At 40.8% G+C, this 15,895-nt stretch overlaps 1 protein-coding gene across 4 annotated transcripts in view; it reads right to left on the bottom strand.

The window, feature by feature from the left end:
- POMGNT2 (protein O-linked mannose N-acetylglucosaminyltransferase 2 (beta 1,4-)) overlaps window positions 1-13,608 on the bottom strand; it is a 161,799-nt gene extending 148,191 nt beyond the window's left edge. Inside the window, exon 1 of one of the 4 annotated variants that reach the window (XM_073003468.2) lies at window positions 13,246-13,608. The gene's annotated coding sequence lies outside the window, so the exon portion shown is untranslated. Of the gene's footprint in view, window positions 1-8,084; window positions 8,428-13,245 lie in introns of those variants that run through there. The other 3 variants (XM_078377337.1, XM_073003467.2, XM_078377336.1) reach the window with 3 other exon arrangements.
- Between the last annotated feature and the right edge of the window lie 2,287 nt (window positions 13,609-15,895).

Below are 15,895 nucleotides of genomic sequence, written 5' to 3'. Positions count from 1 at the left end.
CAAAAGGTCATGGGCATGAATTTATGGAGGATTGTGCATGCTCTGACCGAATGCCTCTTTGTGGTGCCTCAGACGTAACCACATGCCTGTGGGAAGCACAAAATCTGGACACATGAGGAACCACCCCCAACCACACTATTAGCACCGGGAAGTGCTAATCCTGGAAGAAGCACATACAGTGGTGCCTCGTTTAGCGACGCTAATCCGTGCAGGAAAAAAGTCGCTAAACGATTTAATCGCTAAGCTATTTTAAAAAGCCCATAGGAACACATTAAAATGTGTTTAATGCGTTCCTATGGGCTAAAAACTTACCTGCAAGCGAAAATCCTCCATAGCGGCAGCCATTTTGGGTGCCTCTAAAGCGAGGCAAAACAGCGGTCGCCATTTTGTTTTTCCGGTGGCCATTTTGGAACCGCCGATCAGCTGTTAAAAAATGGGTGCTTTGCCATGATCGCGTCCCCGCGATCATTGCAAAGCGATTTTTACCCATACGGGCCATCACTAAGCAATCGCTCTGGCGATGGCAAAAAGTCCATCGCTAAGCGATTTCACTGTAAAATGGAGCGATCGCTAAGCGAAGCACCAATGTAGTTCTGTATGTCAGGAAGCCACTGATAACATTATCTTCCATGAATTTGTCCAATCCCTTTTCAAAGCCAACCAAGGGGGTAGTTACCACTACCTCTTGAAGTAGTGAGTTCCACAGGTTATGTGCTGTAAAAAGAAGTATTTCTAATCCTCTTCCTTGCATGCTGGCTTCCCATATGTGGAGAGTTATACCCATGGAAGAGAATGGTCTGCTTATGTTGTATAACTCAAGAAATGAGATTTTAAAAGTTCTGGTTGTTGCCTAGTTTCGATTCACCTCCTACTTGGAATTCCTCACATACGCCACAATAGGCAACTACATTTCAAACAAACATTGTTTTGCTCCTTTAGCCCTTTTAGGAGCCCACAATATATCACAAAAAGCAGGTGTGAGCATAATGTAATGTTCTTTTCACAGAAAAGTAACAGCTCAATACCAAAAGCACAACCTTTCAAGTTAGCATTGAAGTCTATCAGTGGTGGAAAACAAATACTAGTTTACTGCGATCTAAATTCCCAGATCAAGATATATTTATTTTGGAACATTCTAGGCCCTGTGACGAATGAATAAATTCTCCACAGCCCTCTTGGCACATGGTCAGAACCAACAGTCCTTTTCTTGGGAAAAGTCTCTTGATTCTAAATTTCTGCAACCAAAGAAAAGGACTTGGGTTCACACTGGCTCCAAGGCCTTTCCTCAACTCCCTCACAGAAAGAATAAATTAATTCCACAGAGGCCAGTTGCCAAAATGTGACAAACTTTCAAAGGGTCCAGCTTTTCACCTTTTAAATTTGGCACCTCTTATTCCCCAAAGTGTGTAGCTGTTCTATTCAGCCACATCTCTGTAGGCCTTGAAAATTTCCCACCACTTCAGCCCTGTATAAGCTGTTCTCAAACCTTCAATGAGCAACAATTGTCCACCTCAGAACAAATGCAGGCCCACCTGCTCCCACAATTACAAGAGGCTCGCCCCCTTAAATAGCTGGTGATGGACAACTCCTTTTCATTTGATTTGGAACTGGATTGCTATCTTCGATGTGAGTTCCGTCAGGAAAAACATTCAGAAAAAGAAAAGTCTCTCAACTTTTGGAAAGGGCTTTCTTTTCTTTCCCTCGCGTCTAATATTGGCATGCATGCATGGATCACATTATGTACTGTACACATATATAACAGAGCTCAGAACAATTACTTTTTTGAACTACAGCTACTTTTTTGCATACTGTTTTGGACTACTCTGAAGACCCCACAAAACTCATGCTGGCTGGGGAATTCTGAGAGCTTTAGTTTTAAAAAGTTACAACATAGTGTTACTGTGCTTCATATTCAAATGACAAAAGGTATAAAAACTGAAGGCCTCCTTTTTCAGAAGACTGTGTCTGTCCATTGCAGAAAACGATGGAGAACTAGTTCAGTCTTTGGTCTAGTTCAGGAAGACTATGCATTCATTATTGCTACTGTTAAGTTATTTTAAGTCATCAGTGGAAACAGCAGCTAGCCAATCATGAAATTAATTTGTCAGTCATCCACCTGAAAAGACTTAATGAATTTTTGTGGAATGTGTGTTGGTTTAGTGCACAGACAAGGCAGTCTATTAGTTGGTCCTTTTGTTTAGCAGGTTATTCAAAAGATATGTACTCCCCAGAAAGCAGCCATTATGATGCAGAAATATTTCCCATTATCTCATTACTGTGAATTCACTCTACCATTCCCCAGTTGCTGCCTTGAAAAATATCTTAGCTTGTTCAATTTTTGATTGTTAACAACCATAAAAATTATGTATTGCAAAAGAGCAGCTACTAAGTTATCTATGTTGTGAAAAATCTTCCTAATACTTCAGGGCTACAAACCTAAGTGCAGAGGCTTTGATTCTGAAAAGACATCTATGAGTTCTCAGTCAGGTTTCAGAGATTCCTGACTGACAATGTAGGGACCAAATTAAGCCCGCTTAGAGGCAAAGTATAGTCCTCGGACTTCCCCTGATGCACCTGGTCCAAAACCATCTCCATTGTTCTGTCACTTGGTTGCTTCCCAACTTTTGTACAGTTCCTCCCCTTCCATAATTCTAAAGCATCACATCTCACCATTTTAAAAGATCTTCAAAAAAGGTCTTTGTCCAACCACCCTCACAAGCTCATCTGGTGAGGACGTGAGAGAGCTTTTTCGGGACGGCTCCAAAAGGGTAGAGCTGCCTTCCACAGGAAGCTTACACTGGCCTCCTCTCTGCTGTCCTCATGTCAGCAGTCAAGTGCCTTTCTCTTCAAGCAAGCATTTCGCAACTCATGCCTCGTGGTGCAGTGGTTAAACTGCTGTACTGCAGCCAAAACTGTGCTCACAACCTGGGGTTCAATCCCAGGTAGCCGGCTCAAGGTTGACTCAGCCTTCTATCCTTCCGAGGTCGGTAAAATGAGTACCCAGCTCGCTGGGGGGGGGGGGAATATGTAGCCTGCATCATTCACTTGTAAACTGCCCAGAGAGTGCTTGAAGCGCTATGGGGCGGTATATAAGCAGCACACTTTGTTGGCTGTGGAGAAGTTGTCCTCTTCCTTTTCTTTTTTTCCAAAAATTATTTATTAATTTATTTGTACCGTTTGGCAGAAGCTCAAAAAAACACACCACAGGTTGGTCTGTTCTAGTGATTATGTCATGTGGTCGCTGGGAAAACAAGCAAGCCAATCCACCCCCACAATGCGCTGACAGAGGGACAAATGAGCCCTCACTGATCTTTTTGAATATCCATGTATGTTTAACTGCATTTTAATATTCTAGGGGCACTAGGAAGGGAACTGACAAACCTCTTCTGAGTACTTTGTACAGAGTTCTGTTACCCGTGCTCCCTGGCATAAATCAAACAGCACAAATCACTGAAGTGAATTGCCACTAGTTAAGCAGTTGAGGTTTGTATTTCTGGTTGTGAACTAGACACATGTCTTAGTGCATGATGAGAAATATGAGCACCAGCTTCTTAACTAGCAGCAGTCCCCTGCTGTGATTTACTCTGGAGGCACAAGTATTAGGATTATGTTCATTATACCTAAAAGAAACAAGCAAACCTGGGAGGGTTAGTATCACTCACTTGCCTTGATGATGATAATGATGTGGGTGGGTGGCTGAGTGTTAGATCATTCTGGAACAAAGGCTTAAGAAAGCTTTACTGAAGAACTTATGGTGGATTAGACCACGGACACATTTGTTTTTGGCTCAAGGGCTGACCTGGTTTTAGCAAAGCATGTCAAGAGCTGCACATTAGCAAGATGGAGCAGGACCACCCCCTCTTGCCATAAAGGACTAAATATGACCACCCAGACACTATTCACAATCTCTCTCTCGTTCTCTCTCTCACAGAGATCCCCTCACAGGCCACTTGTCCCTCACTACAATGGGGCTTTTTAAAAAGTCCCTATTTGTGGGCAGGGTGACTTCTTTGAAATCTGATGTCAGAGGTGGGTGAGATGATTTAGGTAGGATTTGCACTGTCGGGGAGGGCTAGACCAAGTCCAAACCTGCCTTACTTGAGATTACTGACAGACTCCTGAAGGCTCTGGAATTTATTCCGGCACTCCTATCAAATGGTTCACTGAAAACCCTTGCTTACCTTCTTCTTTAACGCAAAAGTCATACAGGCTGACCATGGCAATCAGCACAAGGATAGGATCACAACAATGTTTGGGCAAATCTTTAATGGGATGTCAGCAACTGGTTACAATTGCGTGCCTGGTCCTCTCTTCCAGTCGTGCTCCGTGATAGTTATCCATGACCACTCTTCCTAGCAGCTGTGCGCGTCCATTAGGGCAGATAGATTGTGCCTCACCTCAGGCAATGTCCAGCCAGCCCACTCCTGCTTGCTTTCTAATCAAAGGCAGAGGTTTAGGGCCTGCCTATGTTTTCTTTCTGCTTAACACCCAGCCTCACCACACTCTGTGCGCGCGTGTGCTGCTGTGCCTACCACCCTGCTAATCACAATGGATACCAACTACTTCTGGTCTCAAGTGAAGTAAATTTGTAAGTACAATCTTTGAAATAACTGTCTTAAAAACTAAATTGTTGGGAAAAGAAAACTCTTAAATCCAAATGTTTACCTAAGAGAGGTGATGCGGCTGAACTACAACTCCCATCTCCACTGACCATTGATCTTGCTGACTGAGTTTATGAGAGGTAAAGACAAAAAAATCCTGTAGGTCTACATCTCCCTACCCCACCTAGGGTTCAGGCACTGACTGATGTTATTAAACAATTAGTGATGTGACATGAAGACACATGGAAAAATACACAAAAGAGCTCCATCTATATTTTTGTATCTCTCAATCTTCCATCAATTTTCTGCCAGACATTTCAGTTCCTTACAATCGTCTTACCTATTCCTGTCAGCTGAATGTCATTTCTTTACCTTCGGCTGACAGGGAGTTGCATAAAATTGACAAAAGCAGCAACAGGCCACAGCAAAAACAAAATGAAGCAAAACAAAACACCCTCTGGCATTTTTGTTTACTTATTCTTATTTTTTAAAAGGCAAATACCAAATGTTTGTGATGCTCCATCAGGGAAATATCACTTTTGGCTATCTTTATCCTCAACCCTCTCCTCTACATTTACCTTGAAAGCTGGCATTGTTACCAAGAGTGTATGGGAATCATGAGACGGTAAAGTAAAATGCACAGACAAGTCTGAGAACAGAGATCTTACATGATTTCTGCAGCCTTAAGGAAGCTTCAGTGACATCCCCAGTGGAATTATTTGTGAAAGGTGAAGGCGCATTTCATATGTCACACAGCTATATCTTCCTTTTCTTGGCGGGAGTGATGCTAAATCATTCTGCCGAGACCTGAAGCAGTGTCTCTTATGAGCTGGATCAGATGGTGATGAAGAGGGTGTGTTGAGCGATTGGGGGGGGGGGGAATCCACAGAAACTGCAAACCCAGAAAACCCAGCTGAATTTAAACTGGTAAGATTTTTGCCACAGATGCCAATAGCTCACAGATGTAATCTACGCATAATCCCTTTCTTTCTTAAAAGCAGAATTAGACATTTTGGTCAAGACAATATTACATCTAGGGGGGAGGAAAATAACTTTTGTATACTAAAACTGCTAGAATCTGCCAGCCAGCATGGGGATTCAGTGGCAAAATCCTGTTGGATAGTGTAGTAAGTCAGGCCCATTAATCAACTGAATTTACAAACGAGTTGACTCACCAAATCCCCACTGTTTCTGTGGGCCTACTCTATTGGTTTCTCACTACACCAAACAACAGATTGCAGTGAAGGATTTGTAATAAAAAAGTAACTTTCCCAAGTTACTTTTGGGAATATCTGAAGACTAAATATCTGGAAACTACAGTTTGCAAACTTTTGTCACACTAAGGACTTTAGGCTGTAGGCAATGGCAAAATAAGCAATGGGCTCATCCATAATGGCCATTTGTTTCTTCCCTTTCTGTTCCAGGTGGGGGATTGCGTAGCAAATGGACCATACAAGGTTAATTTGTCCAAATTCCTTCCAACCTTCCTTTTTTCTTGAAGACCCCCACAGTATCTTGTTTTTTAAAAAGAGATTAAAATGTTTCAGAAGGCTTGAGGAAATCCTTTTAAAACGATTCTCTATTAAGGACTTTTTGTGTGTGAGTTTTAGTAGATTAGTGTTAATGCTGAAAGCTTCTAATCTGAACTTATTTTATTAGAGGTTCATTCCACTCCCATCATACCAACTGTTTGGAGAACATTGAGGAAACCTGGAAAATTTTTTAGAAAATCATATGTGCTGGACTGGACTGTTACTTGTTTTTTAGTAGTTTAGCACTGAATGCTTCCAGCCTAAGATGGTTTACCTGCCTAACTCTGTCCAGATACAAAGTGAAACAAACACACATCTCCTATAATTTCTAAAAAGAAAAACAGAAAGCCAGGGTTTTTTTCACTGTTAGTATTGATACAAGGCTTGTGCCATCTGGATAGACAAAAAAAAAATATCAATATCAGTGCATGATTGGGTACATATGTTTTGGCTGGATGAATGCTATACAGTATTATGCAGTCAGTACAAAATGCTGGAGGTGTTAAAAAGAAGGCAAACAGCACCTATAAATGTTGGGATTGTAATCAAACACTGACAAATTAGCTTTTCAAAGTATAGCAGAACCTGTAACACAGAATAAACTTGAGACTGATACTTTATTCTTTTCACTGTCAGTCAAGGGAGGCATATCATAAGATAAGAGTATATAGATTAGCAGTAGCTGTGACAAACATACACACCCTAGAAAACAGTGTCAATTCCTGCTGTTGAAGAATTTCCAAACCACATTTTGAATATGTTATAGTTGTCATGGCTTTTCCTCACAGAATTCTGGGAAACTGTAGTTTTGTGAGGGTATTAGCATTACCAGCTATTATATAGATGTACAACTCACAGATTCGTCCTTGAGGATATGAGATAAAATGGTCCAAAATAGGTTACGGTATCTCAGCCTTTTCCACATCAGGTTCTCAGAAGATGCATGTCACGTCCCAACATCCATTGCCAATTAACATACTGGTCAAAGTTATGGCAATTGTACTTCAACAACATCTGGAGACTAAAGATTATGAAAGGCTGGTATAAGTGATACTAAGAACATTAGACTTAATCCAGCTGGAAGTCTCCTACCAGAATGGACCTACTGAACCAACGAAATTTATATAACTGTTTACCTACCCTCTTGTAATTGATTTAGTGTGTCTGTTCTAGCTGGGACAAGCAACTGGTCTTATACTACTGTTATTATAAAAGAGTTTCTGTATCTTTTGAAATAACAACTTGTAAGCTATCTGAGAGCCCATCGTCTCCCTTATAAATTCATTTGGACTTTAAAGGCACTGGGAGAGCCCCTATGCTCAGCAGAGTGTCACAGCCTGAGGTCCACCTCTTTGTTGTTTGGGCAGCACATTTAACATGGTGACATCCACTAAATGGAACATTCTGTTCTATGATACCTGGCAACCTCCAACTATTTTCTGTTTTTAAACACATCTGATACCTTCCCTGTTTTTTCAAGCCTTCCCCATGTAGTCCAGGCTATTTGTTTTATTGACAATATGAATATTGCATTATAATTGCATGGCACATTGTTAGATTTCAAAATTAATGGTTGCTGTATGCTACAGTACTTTGAAATCCTCTGGTTATTTTATAAACATATCTACACAAATATCTGAAAAATGTATATTTTTAAAATTTATATTAAACTTATATTTAAAAATACAAATATTCATAAATAAATAATCAATAGTAAAACAAATCTTAAAGATATAAAAAAGATTTTTAAGTTAAAATCACTTTCTGTACTACCAATTGTTCCCAAGTTTGTTTTTCTTCTTTTCTAAGTTACTTTCCTGAGTGCAAAATAATTTAAAAAGGCAGAACTTCACATGTGGCTCAGCAATGACAACAGGTTGCATAAAATAATAATAATAAACCTTTATTGGCATACAGCATAAAATAAATAAAAGTGGAAGGAAAGTCTTACTGATTCTGAGACCAATTTTCCATCAGCAAAAGCTAGCCTGAAGTTGCTGGCAAGTAATTTTGCAGGACTTGCAACGACACCGCCAAGAGGAGCTACCGAAAAGTCACGTCTGACTTTGAAGCTCTGGGAAGGAAACTCAAGGACTTTGGGGCCCAAATAGTTTTTTCATCCATCCTACTGGTGCTCGGAATAGGAATCGAAAGAGAAAGGAAGATCCTCTGGGTGAATGACTGGCTATGAAGTGTGGATGAGAGGGATTTGGTTTTTGGGACCATGGGCTAAGCTTCCTGGAAGAAGGACTGCTAACAGGAGACAGCTTGCATCTAACAAGGACTGGGAAGAATGTGCTTGCTCACAGCATGAAGAACTTCATCAGGAGGGCTTTAAACTGAATTGGGAGGGGAAGGGAGACACAAGCACAGAGTACAGGGTCGATTAAGCCTTACACACAATAAGAGGAATGGATCAAAGGGCAACAATAATAACATTAACAGCAATAATAACAGCAGCAACAACAACAACAATAATATTCATAATAATATTCATAATAATATTCATAAAAACATACAAAGACAAACAGGTCACAAATCACACAACTTCCGGTGTCTGTATATGAATGCCAGGAGTATGGGAAACAAACAAGAAGAACTGTAAATTTTAATTCAGGAGGGTAACTATGATTTGATAGGAATAACTGAAACTTGGTGGGATGATTGGACTATAGCAATTGAGAGATATAAACTAATCAAAAAGAACAGAGAGAATAAAAAGGGAGGTGGAGTGGCAGTATATGTCAAAAATACGCATTCCTGCACAGAAATACAGGAGGAGGAGATTGGCTGTCCCATCAAGAGCATCTGAATCAATCTAGTTGGGGCAAAAAACAAAAGAAACTTGGTAATTGGAGTCTATTACCAACCACCCAAGCAAAGAGAGGAAGTGGATGAAACTTTTGAAAAACAAAGTGCAGGGTTTTCAAAGAAACACGATGTAGTCGTGATGGGAGATTTCAATTATCCAGATATATGTTGGGAGGCAAATTCTGCTAAGTATGGCCTGTCCAAGAAATTCATGGCTTACAGTGGGGTCTTGATTTGAGAACTTAATCCATATTGGAAGGCAGTTCTCAAGTCAAAAAGTTCTCAGGTCAAATCTGCATTTCCCATAGGAATGCATTGAGAACCATTTGATCCGTATCTGCTCTTTTCCGTCCATAGAAACTAATGGGAAGCTGCTATTCCGCCTTTGACCACTAGAGGGGGATATTTTGTTTCTTTTTTTCTTAGGTCAAGAAAGGTTCAGGGAAGGCAGGGAAAATACAGTCCAGGCAGTACAGTACCAGGCAGTCCGAAGACTGTCTCCCAATCCACTCTCTAAATGCTGGAAGGAGTGAGGAAGCAGACAGGCACCCTTTTCACTGGCCAACAGTTAACTGAAAGTTCAAATTTTGCACTTTCCCTGCCTCCCACGTGGGTTTTTTTCAGTTTGTAACTCAAATCTAAGTATGTAAGTCAAGTCAATATTTTCCTATGAGAGTGGTTCGTAAGTCAAAATGTTCTTAACTCGGGCCGTTCTTAAGTCAAGACCCCACTGTACTTGGCTGATAATTTTCTACTACAAAAAGTGGAGAAAGAAACTAGAGGATTTGCTATCCTTGACTTGATTCTAACCAACACAGATGACTTACTGGGGGAAGTGGCAGTAAGAGGAATTCTAGGCGAGAGTGACCATGTCCTTCTAGAATTCTTGATTTCAAAGGGAACGAAAGCAGAGTGTAGCCACACACTTCTGCTGGATTATAAAAAAGCAAATTTTAATAATCTCAAAACAAGGATAAGTAAGGTCCCATGGCAGGAGATCTTAACAAGAAAAGGAGTCCAAGAAGGGTAGGAGCTTCTAAAAAAATTAATTCTGAAGGCACAACTACAAACAATTCCAACAAGAAAAAAAAGTGAGAGGTGGCAAAAAGGTCAGTGTGGCTTTACAAAAAGCTCAGGGAGGACCTAAAAACAAAACAAACAACAAAGCATGTACAGGAAGTGGGAAGAAGGCCAGGCCTCCAAGGATGAGTAGCAAAGAAATGCAGGGATTGCATTAGGAGGGCAAAAGCTGAGAATGAGCTGAGGTTAGCTAGGGACACTAAAAGCAATAAAAAACATTCTTCAGGTATGTGAGTAGCAAAAGACAAACAAAAGCATAATAGCACAGCTCTGCAATGGAGATGGAAAAAATGATAACAGAGAACAAAGAAAAGGCAGAGGTGCTCAGTTCCTATTTTAGTTCAGTATTTTCCCATAAGACAAACTATGAACTTCCAAACAAATTAGAAGTGCAAATGGGGGGGGGGCAGGGTTACAACTGGAGATTGATAAACAAATAGCAAAGGAATACCTTATCACCTTGAACGAGTTCTAATGTCCAGGGCCAGATGAACTGCTGAAGAACTCTCAGAAACACTATCCATTATTTTCTTAAAATTATGGGAAACGGGGGAAGTGCCAGAGGATTGGAGGAGAGCTAATATCGTCCCTATTTTCAAAAAGGGAAAAAAAGAGGAACCTGGGAACTACAGATCAGTCAGCCTGACATCAATCCCAGGCAAAATTCTGGAACAGTCATTGTGCAAGCACCTAGAAAACAATGCAGTAGTAACTAGAAGCCAGCACAGATTTGTCAAGAACAAATCCTGCCAAACTAATTTGATCTAATTTTTTGATCAGGTCACCTCCCTGATAGATAGAGGAAATGCTGTAGATGTAGTATATCTTGACTTCAGCAAAGCTTTTGACAAACTGCTCCATGATATCCTGATTAGCAAGCTAACTAGGTGTGGGCTGGATAGATCAAGTGTCAGGTGGATACACAATTGGCTACAGAATCATACTCAGAGGGTGATGATTAATGGGCCCTTCTCTAACTGGGAGGAGGTCACAAGTGGGGTACTCCAAGGTTCAGTCCTGGGCCTGGTGCTCTTTAATATTTTTATTAATGACCTGGATGAGGGAGTGTAGGGAATGTTTGTCAAATTTGCAGATGATACAAAATTGGTCGGAATAACTAATACCCTAGAAGACAGAAACAAAATTCTAAATGACCTTGATAGGATGGAGCACTGGGCCAAAAGCAACAGAATGAAATTCAACAGGGATAAGTGCAAAGTACTGCACCTTAGGGGAAAAAAAAAATTGCAGAGTTACAAGATAGCGGATACCTGGCTCAGCAAAACTATGAGCGAGAAGCATCTTGGAATTGTCATAGATCACAAGCTAAATATGAGCCAACAGTGTGATGTGGCTACAAAACAGGCAAATGCTATTTTAGGCTGCATTAATAGAAGTATAGTTTCCTAATCCTGCGAGGTGCCAGTCCCCCTCTATTCAGCACTGGTTAGGCCTCACCTTGAGTATTGTGTCCAATTCTGGACACCACACTTCAAGAAGGATGCTAATAAAGTGGAACAAGTTCAGAGGAGGGCGACAAGGATGATCAGGGGGCTGGAAACCAAGCCGGATGAGGAAAGGCTGAAAGAATTGGGCATGTTTAGCCTTGAGAAAAGAAGACTGAGGGGTGATATGATAGCACTTTTCAAATATTTGAAAGGCTGTCATACAGAGGAGAGGCAAGATCTGTTCTCGATCATCCCAGAGTGCAGGACACGCAACAATGGGCTCAAGATAAAGGAAGCCAGATTTTGGGTTCGGTTGAATATCAGGAAAAATTTCTTAACTGTTAGAGCAGAACAACAGTGGAACCAGTTACCTCGGGAGTGGGTGAGTGCTCCAACACTGGAGGCATTCCAGAAAATCTTGGATAATCACCTGGCAGATATGCTTTGATTGTATTCCTGCCTTAAGCAGGGAGTTGTACTTGATGACCTTGTAGGCCCCTTCCAACTTCACTTTTCTATGATTCTATGATATACATGGCTCATAAGTGGACCTAGAGGAAACTTTCCCTGAAACGGCAGGGTGAGGTCCTTCCCCTGATGGGCTGAAAGCAACAGAACCACGAACTGCTGGTGACATGAGATAATAAATAATAATAATAATAATAACAATAATCATATACCACCAAGTCAATTCTGACTCACGCTGACCCTTTCCAGCATTTTCTAGGTAGGGGATACACAAAAGTGGTTTACCACTCCCTTCTTCTGGGGGTGCCCTGGAGATGTGCAGCTTGCCCAAGGCCACATAAGCCGGCTCTATTTATAGAAGGTCCCGTGGGAAATCAGACTCCCAACCTCTGGCTCTGCAGCCAGATATCGGAACCAAAAAACAATGATACCTTAATTATCATTGTTTTTTGTCTCCAATCTCTGCTATCAAAGGGCATCTGGGAGTACCATAAACATGGTGGGTCTATTTTTAGCCATTACTTTATTGTTGCAAATATTTCTATTGTGCTTCGCATCTGCACAAATCCCAAAGCAGTTTATAACAGCACCATAAAATAATCCAACAGAAACACAGTGATCCAATATTATCACAACAGTACTATTTCTAAAATATGACTAATCGCTAAGTCATAACTGTTGTCTATGTGTTGTCAGATATTTGCCAGACCTTCCCTATTAATCAAGCTTCCGTCTTACTGATATTCTTTTATGTTGTACTGGATTGGGGGGGGGGGGGGAAGAATGCAAGAGAGTAGATAGGACACCAAGAAACATCTTATTATTTCTTTGTATCATCCATGCATTTCAGTGTTCCAATTGAGGGAAATGCTGTCAGGAATTCTTACTTAGGTTTTATTTTGCATAAAGACTCAGATATTATTTGCTGATTATTTAGATGTACAGATGAGTTGGTTTTGGATACTGGCAGGTATGAATTTATAAAGGCTATCATGGCAAAAGAGATGTCCACAGCTGAAGTCAAAACATCACACAGGAGTTTGTGTAAAAACACAGTGTAGTTCCCAATGTGACTAAATCTTCACAGTAATATGGGGTAAATGATGAAGTATAGGAGCTTACCATGGCTGTCCCCATAGACAAGAAAACATAACACAGTAGCACTTCATTAACACTTTTGGCATTTCATTGGAAATGCAAGTGATCTTGCAAACACCATCAAACAAGATGAAACATCTTGATTTCCCAACACTTATATATATAAAAGAATAGTAAAACCTGAAAGGCTTGGAATAACTTACTCACCCTCTGGACGAAGCAAGTTCCATCAAGTACCCTGATGATCAGTCAGCTCTTGCTCTAAAAATGCCTCGGAGCTGAGCTTCTGCTCATTTCCCCTTTGTTAGCTTGCTGCAACTTTTGAAGCAAAGCTGGACAGCTTCCACAGTTTCTAGACTGGCTACGGAGGCTGCAGGATTCTGGAAGCTTTAGTCCCAAAAGTAACTTATCCAAGTTAGCAGGAAGTTTACAGTACTGTATTTGGTAAAACTAGAGGACCCATAAGCTACTTTTTGAAAAGTGGATGTCTAGTAATACTAACACCAGAGAAAATGGCCAAAGGACGTTTTCCTTCTGCAAATAGCAACTATGGAGAAGTAAATGTCCCCAGGGGATGAATATGTTGAATTCACATTCCACCTCCTACAATCCCTGTAATTATTGCCAAGGCTGCTGTTATTAGTTCTTTTTAAAAACAAAACAAAACACTATGCATGGTTAAATGCAAGGATGCATTTACAGTCACTGCTAACTTTGTCCTAATGTGGTTGCATTGATCCAGCTGCTAAGAAGGGAAGGTGGAACACCAAAACTCTGCCCTGTGGTTACTCATTGGAGAAAGGATAACTATTAAGGGGTTCTCTTTCTTCAGTCAAGATCTGCTCTTAAACAGATAGTACATATGTACATGGAGTGGAGGTGTCTAGTATTTAGTATAATATCACCTGGCTAATTGGCAGCAAGGACAGACCACCTCTTAGGTAGAGTGAGGCAACACCCTTAGAAGATAGATACTGGGGGAGAACAATACAAATTCCCCTGGACATTCCTCCTAAGCCCACTGGCAATTCCTCTCTTTTCAAGGAGAGCCATACCTACCAGTATGTCCCATATCCACAGCCTATACTGAACCCTTTGGACAAGCTTGCTGCTAGCAGATATGGTGGAACATAACTTGGAATGTTACCTTTTCTAGTAAAATGTGTATGAATCAGAGTCTTCTCAGAACTCTTGGCATCCTAGCACAGGTGGGTGGGGGTCTGGGAGCCATCATCTACAAGAGGAATGTTACTAAACTCTCTGATACAGCTGTCATGCTAATACAGTGGACCCTTGACTTACAGACGGCTTGACTTACAGACGGCTTGAGTTACAGACTTCTCTGGCCGCAAAATTTAGGTTTGACTTGCAGACTGAGATTTGACTTACAGACCAGAAAAAAACCAAAATGGAACAAAACCGGCCTGTTACGGGATTAATCGGTTTTCAATGCACTGTAGGTCAATGGAGACTTGACTTACAGACTTTTTGACTTGAGAACCACCTTCCAATACGGATTAAGTTCTCAAGTCAAGACCCCACTGTAGTGCTGATGTAACTGGTATCTCTATATCCGCTAGATGTGGGTTGGGGGGCACCCTTGTGTTCTTTGCCTCAGGCAGCAAAAATGATGGGTCAGTCCTTGTTCATTTAGCATAATACTGCAAAATCAAGACCATCATGCCTGCACAATGGTCTGCATAGTGCTTATAGACTGAGATTGGTTTGAGAGAGCAGCTTGCCCACTCTCCCTTTGCAGAAAGAGTTCAACCTCAGGTTAATAGGCTGCTGAGAAGTCAGGCTGCTTAAAACCGAACGAATGAAAATGAATTAGACAAAGCCAAGCTCCCCAACTGATCCATAAGGACACGTAACAAGTTTATTAGGGGGCTTACAAACAAACAAGAATGTCCTTGTCTTATGAAGGTTTGTTCCACTAAGGAGTTTCACTCATGCAAGTGCCTTGCAGGCAAACAACTCAACACACACAGGTTCAACTGCTCAAGGACCAGTTTGCAGCCTATAAATCATAAGCTCCTTACTCAGAAAGATCAAGCTTCTAGAGGTCATCTCCCTGCCACACAGCAGAACAATGGGCACTGTAATACACACTCATTAAGACAGATATAAATTGGCAATAACAACAACTGTTCAAACAACAAAGCAGACAGCCCTCAGCTCCATTTAAATTATTCATCCTTATGGCTGCACAGATTTCCAAGGATTTACATTTCCGAACAGAACAGGATTGAGTCTGTTCTTAGCATCTGGAGTCCAGTGAAAAATGGCCTTCAAAAACACCCCAGATTTGATAGAGAGGAATTTCAAACAATGCAAAATAGAGCCATCATGATGCACGTATTTATTTAACATAGACAAGCTATAAGCGAATCCCCTTCCCCCTTGTTTTAGAATGTGTTTTTTGTCTGAAATGTCATCTCAACTGTGATTTTCAGTTTTGTCTACCTCTTTCAATACCACATGGAAATTATTGTCAGAATGAAAGACAAACAAACCCCTCTATGTTTAAAATATTTTAGATTCATCATCATGAATGCCAAACTGTATAATCTTGGAAAATTAGAGCCATGTGGAGTGATGGTCATTTTTCAGGAGGTTCATCTGGAAACTAACATGGACTTTTGCCCATTTCTCTCTCTCCCTTCTCTATACTCTGAGAGTTTTTCCAGATACTGCACTTATTCTGCATGAAAGATTAGGTTGTGCACTGATCTTATCAACATTTTCTCCCTCATCCAGACAATACTCCTCTTAACTCACACTGTAAATTTTCCCCATGAGTTCCTAAATTTTTTGGTCCTACCCCAAACTAATGTTTATTTATTTCGGATTTGGT

The sequence above is a fragment of the Pogona vitticeps genome, chromosome 6 (genome assembly GCF_051106095.1).
Source record: "Pogona vitticeps strain Pit_001003342236 chromosome 6, PviZW2.1, whole genome shotgun sequence".
Classification (NCBI taxonomy): Eukaryota; Metazoa; Chordata; class Lepidosauria; order Squamata; family Agamidae; genus Pogona; species Pogona vitticeps.
The sequence above is the reverse complement of the archived record's forward strand: the minus strand, read 5'-3'. Positions and strand labels throughout refer to the sequence as shown.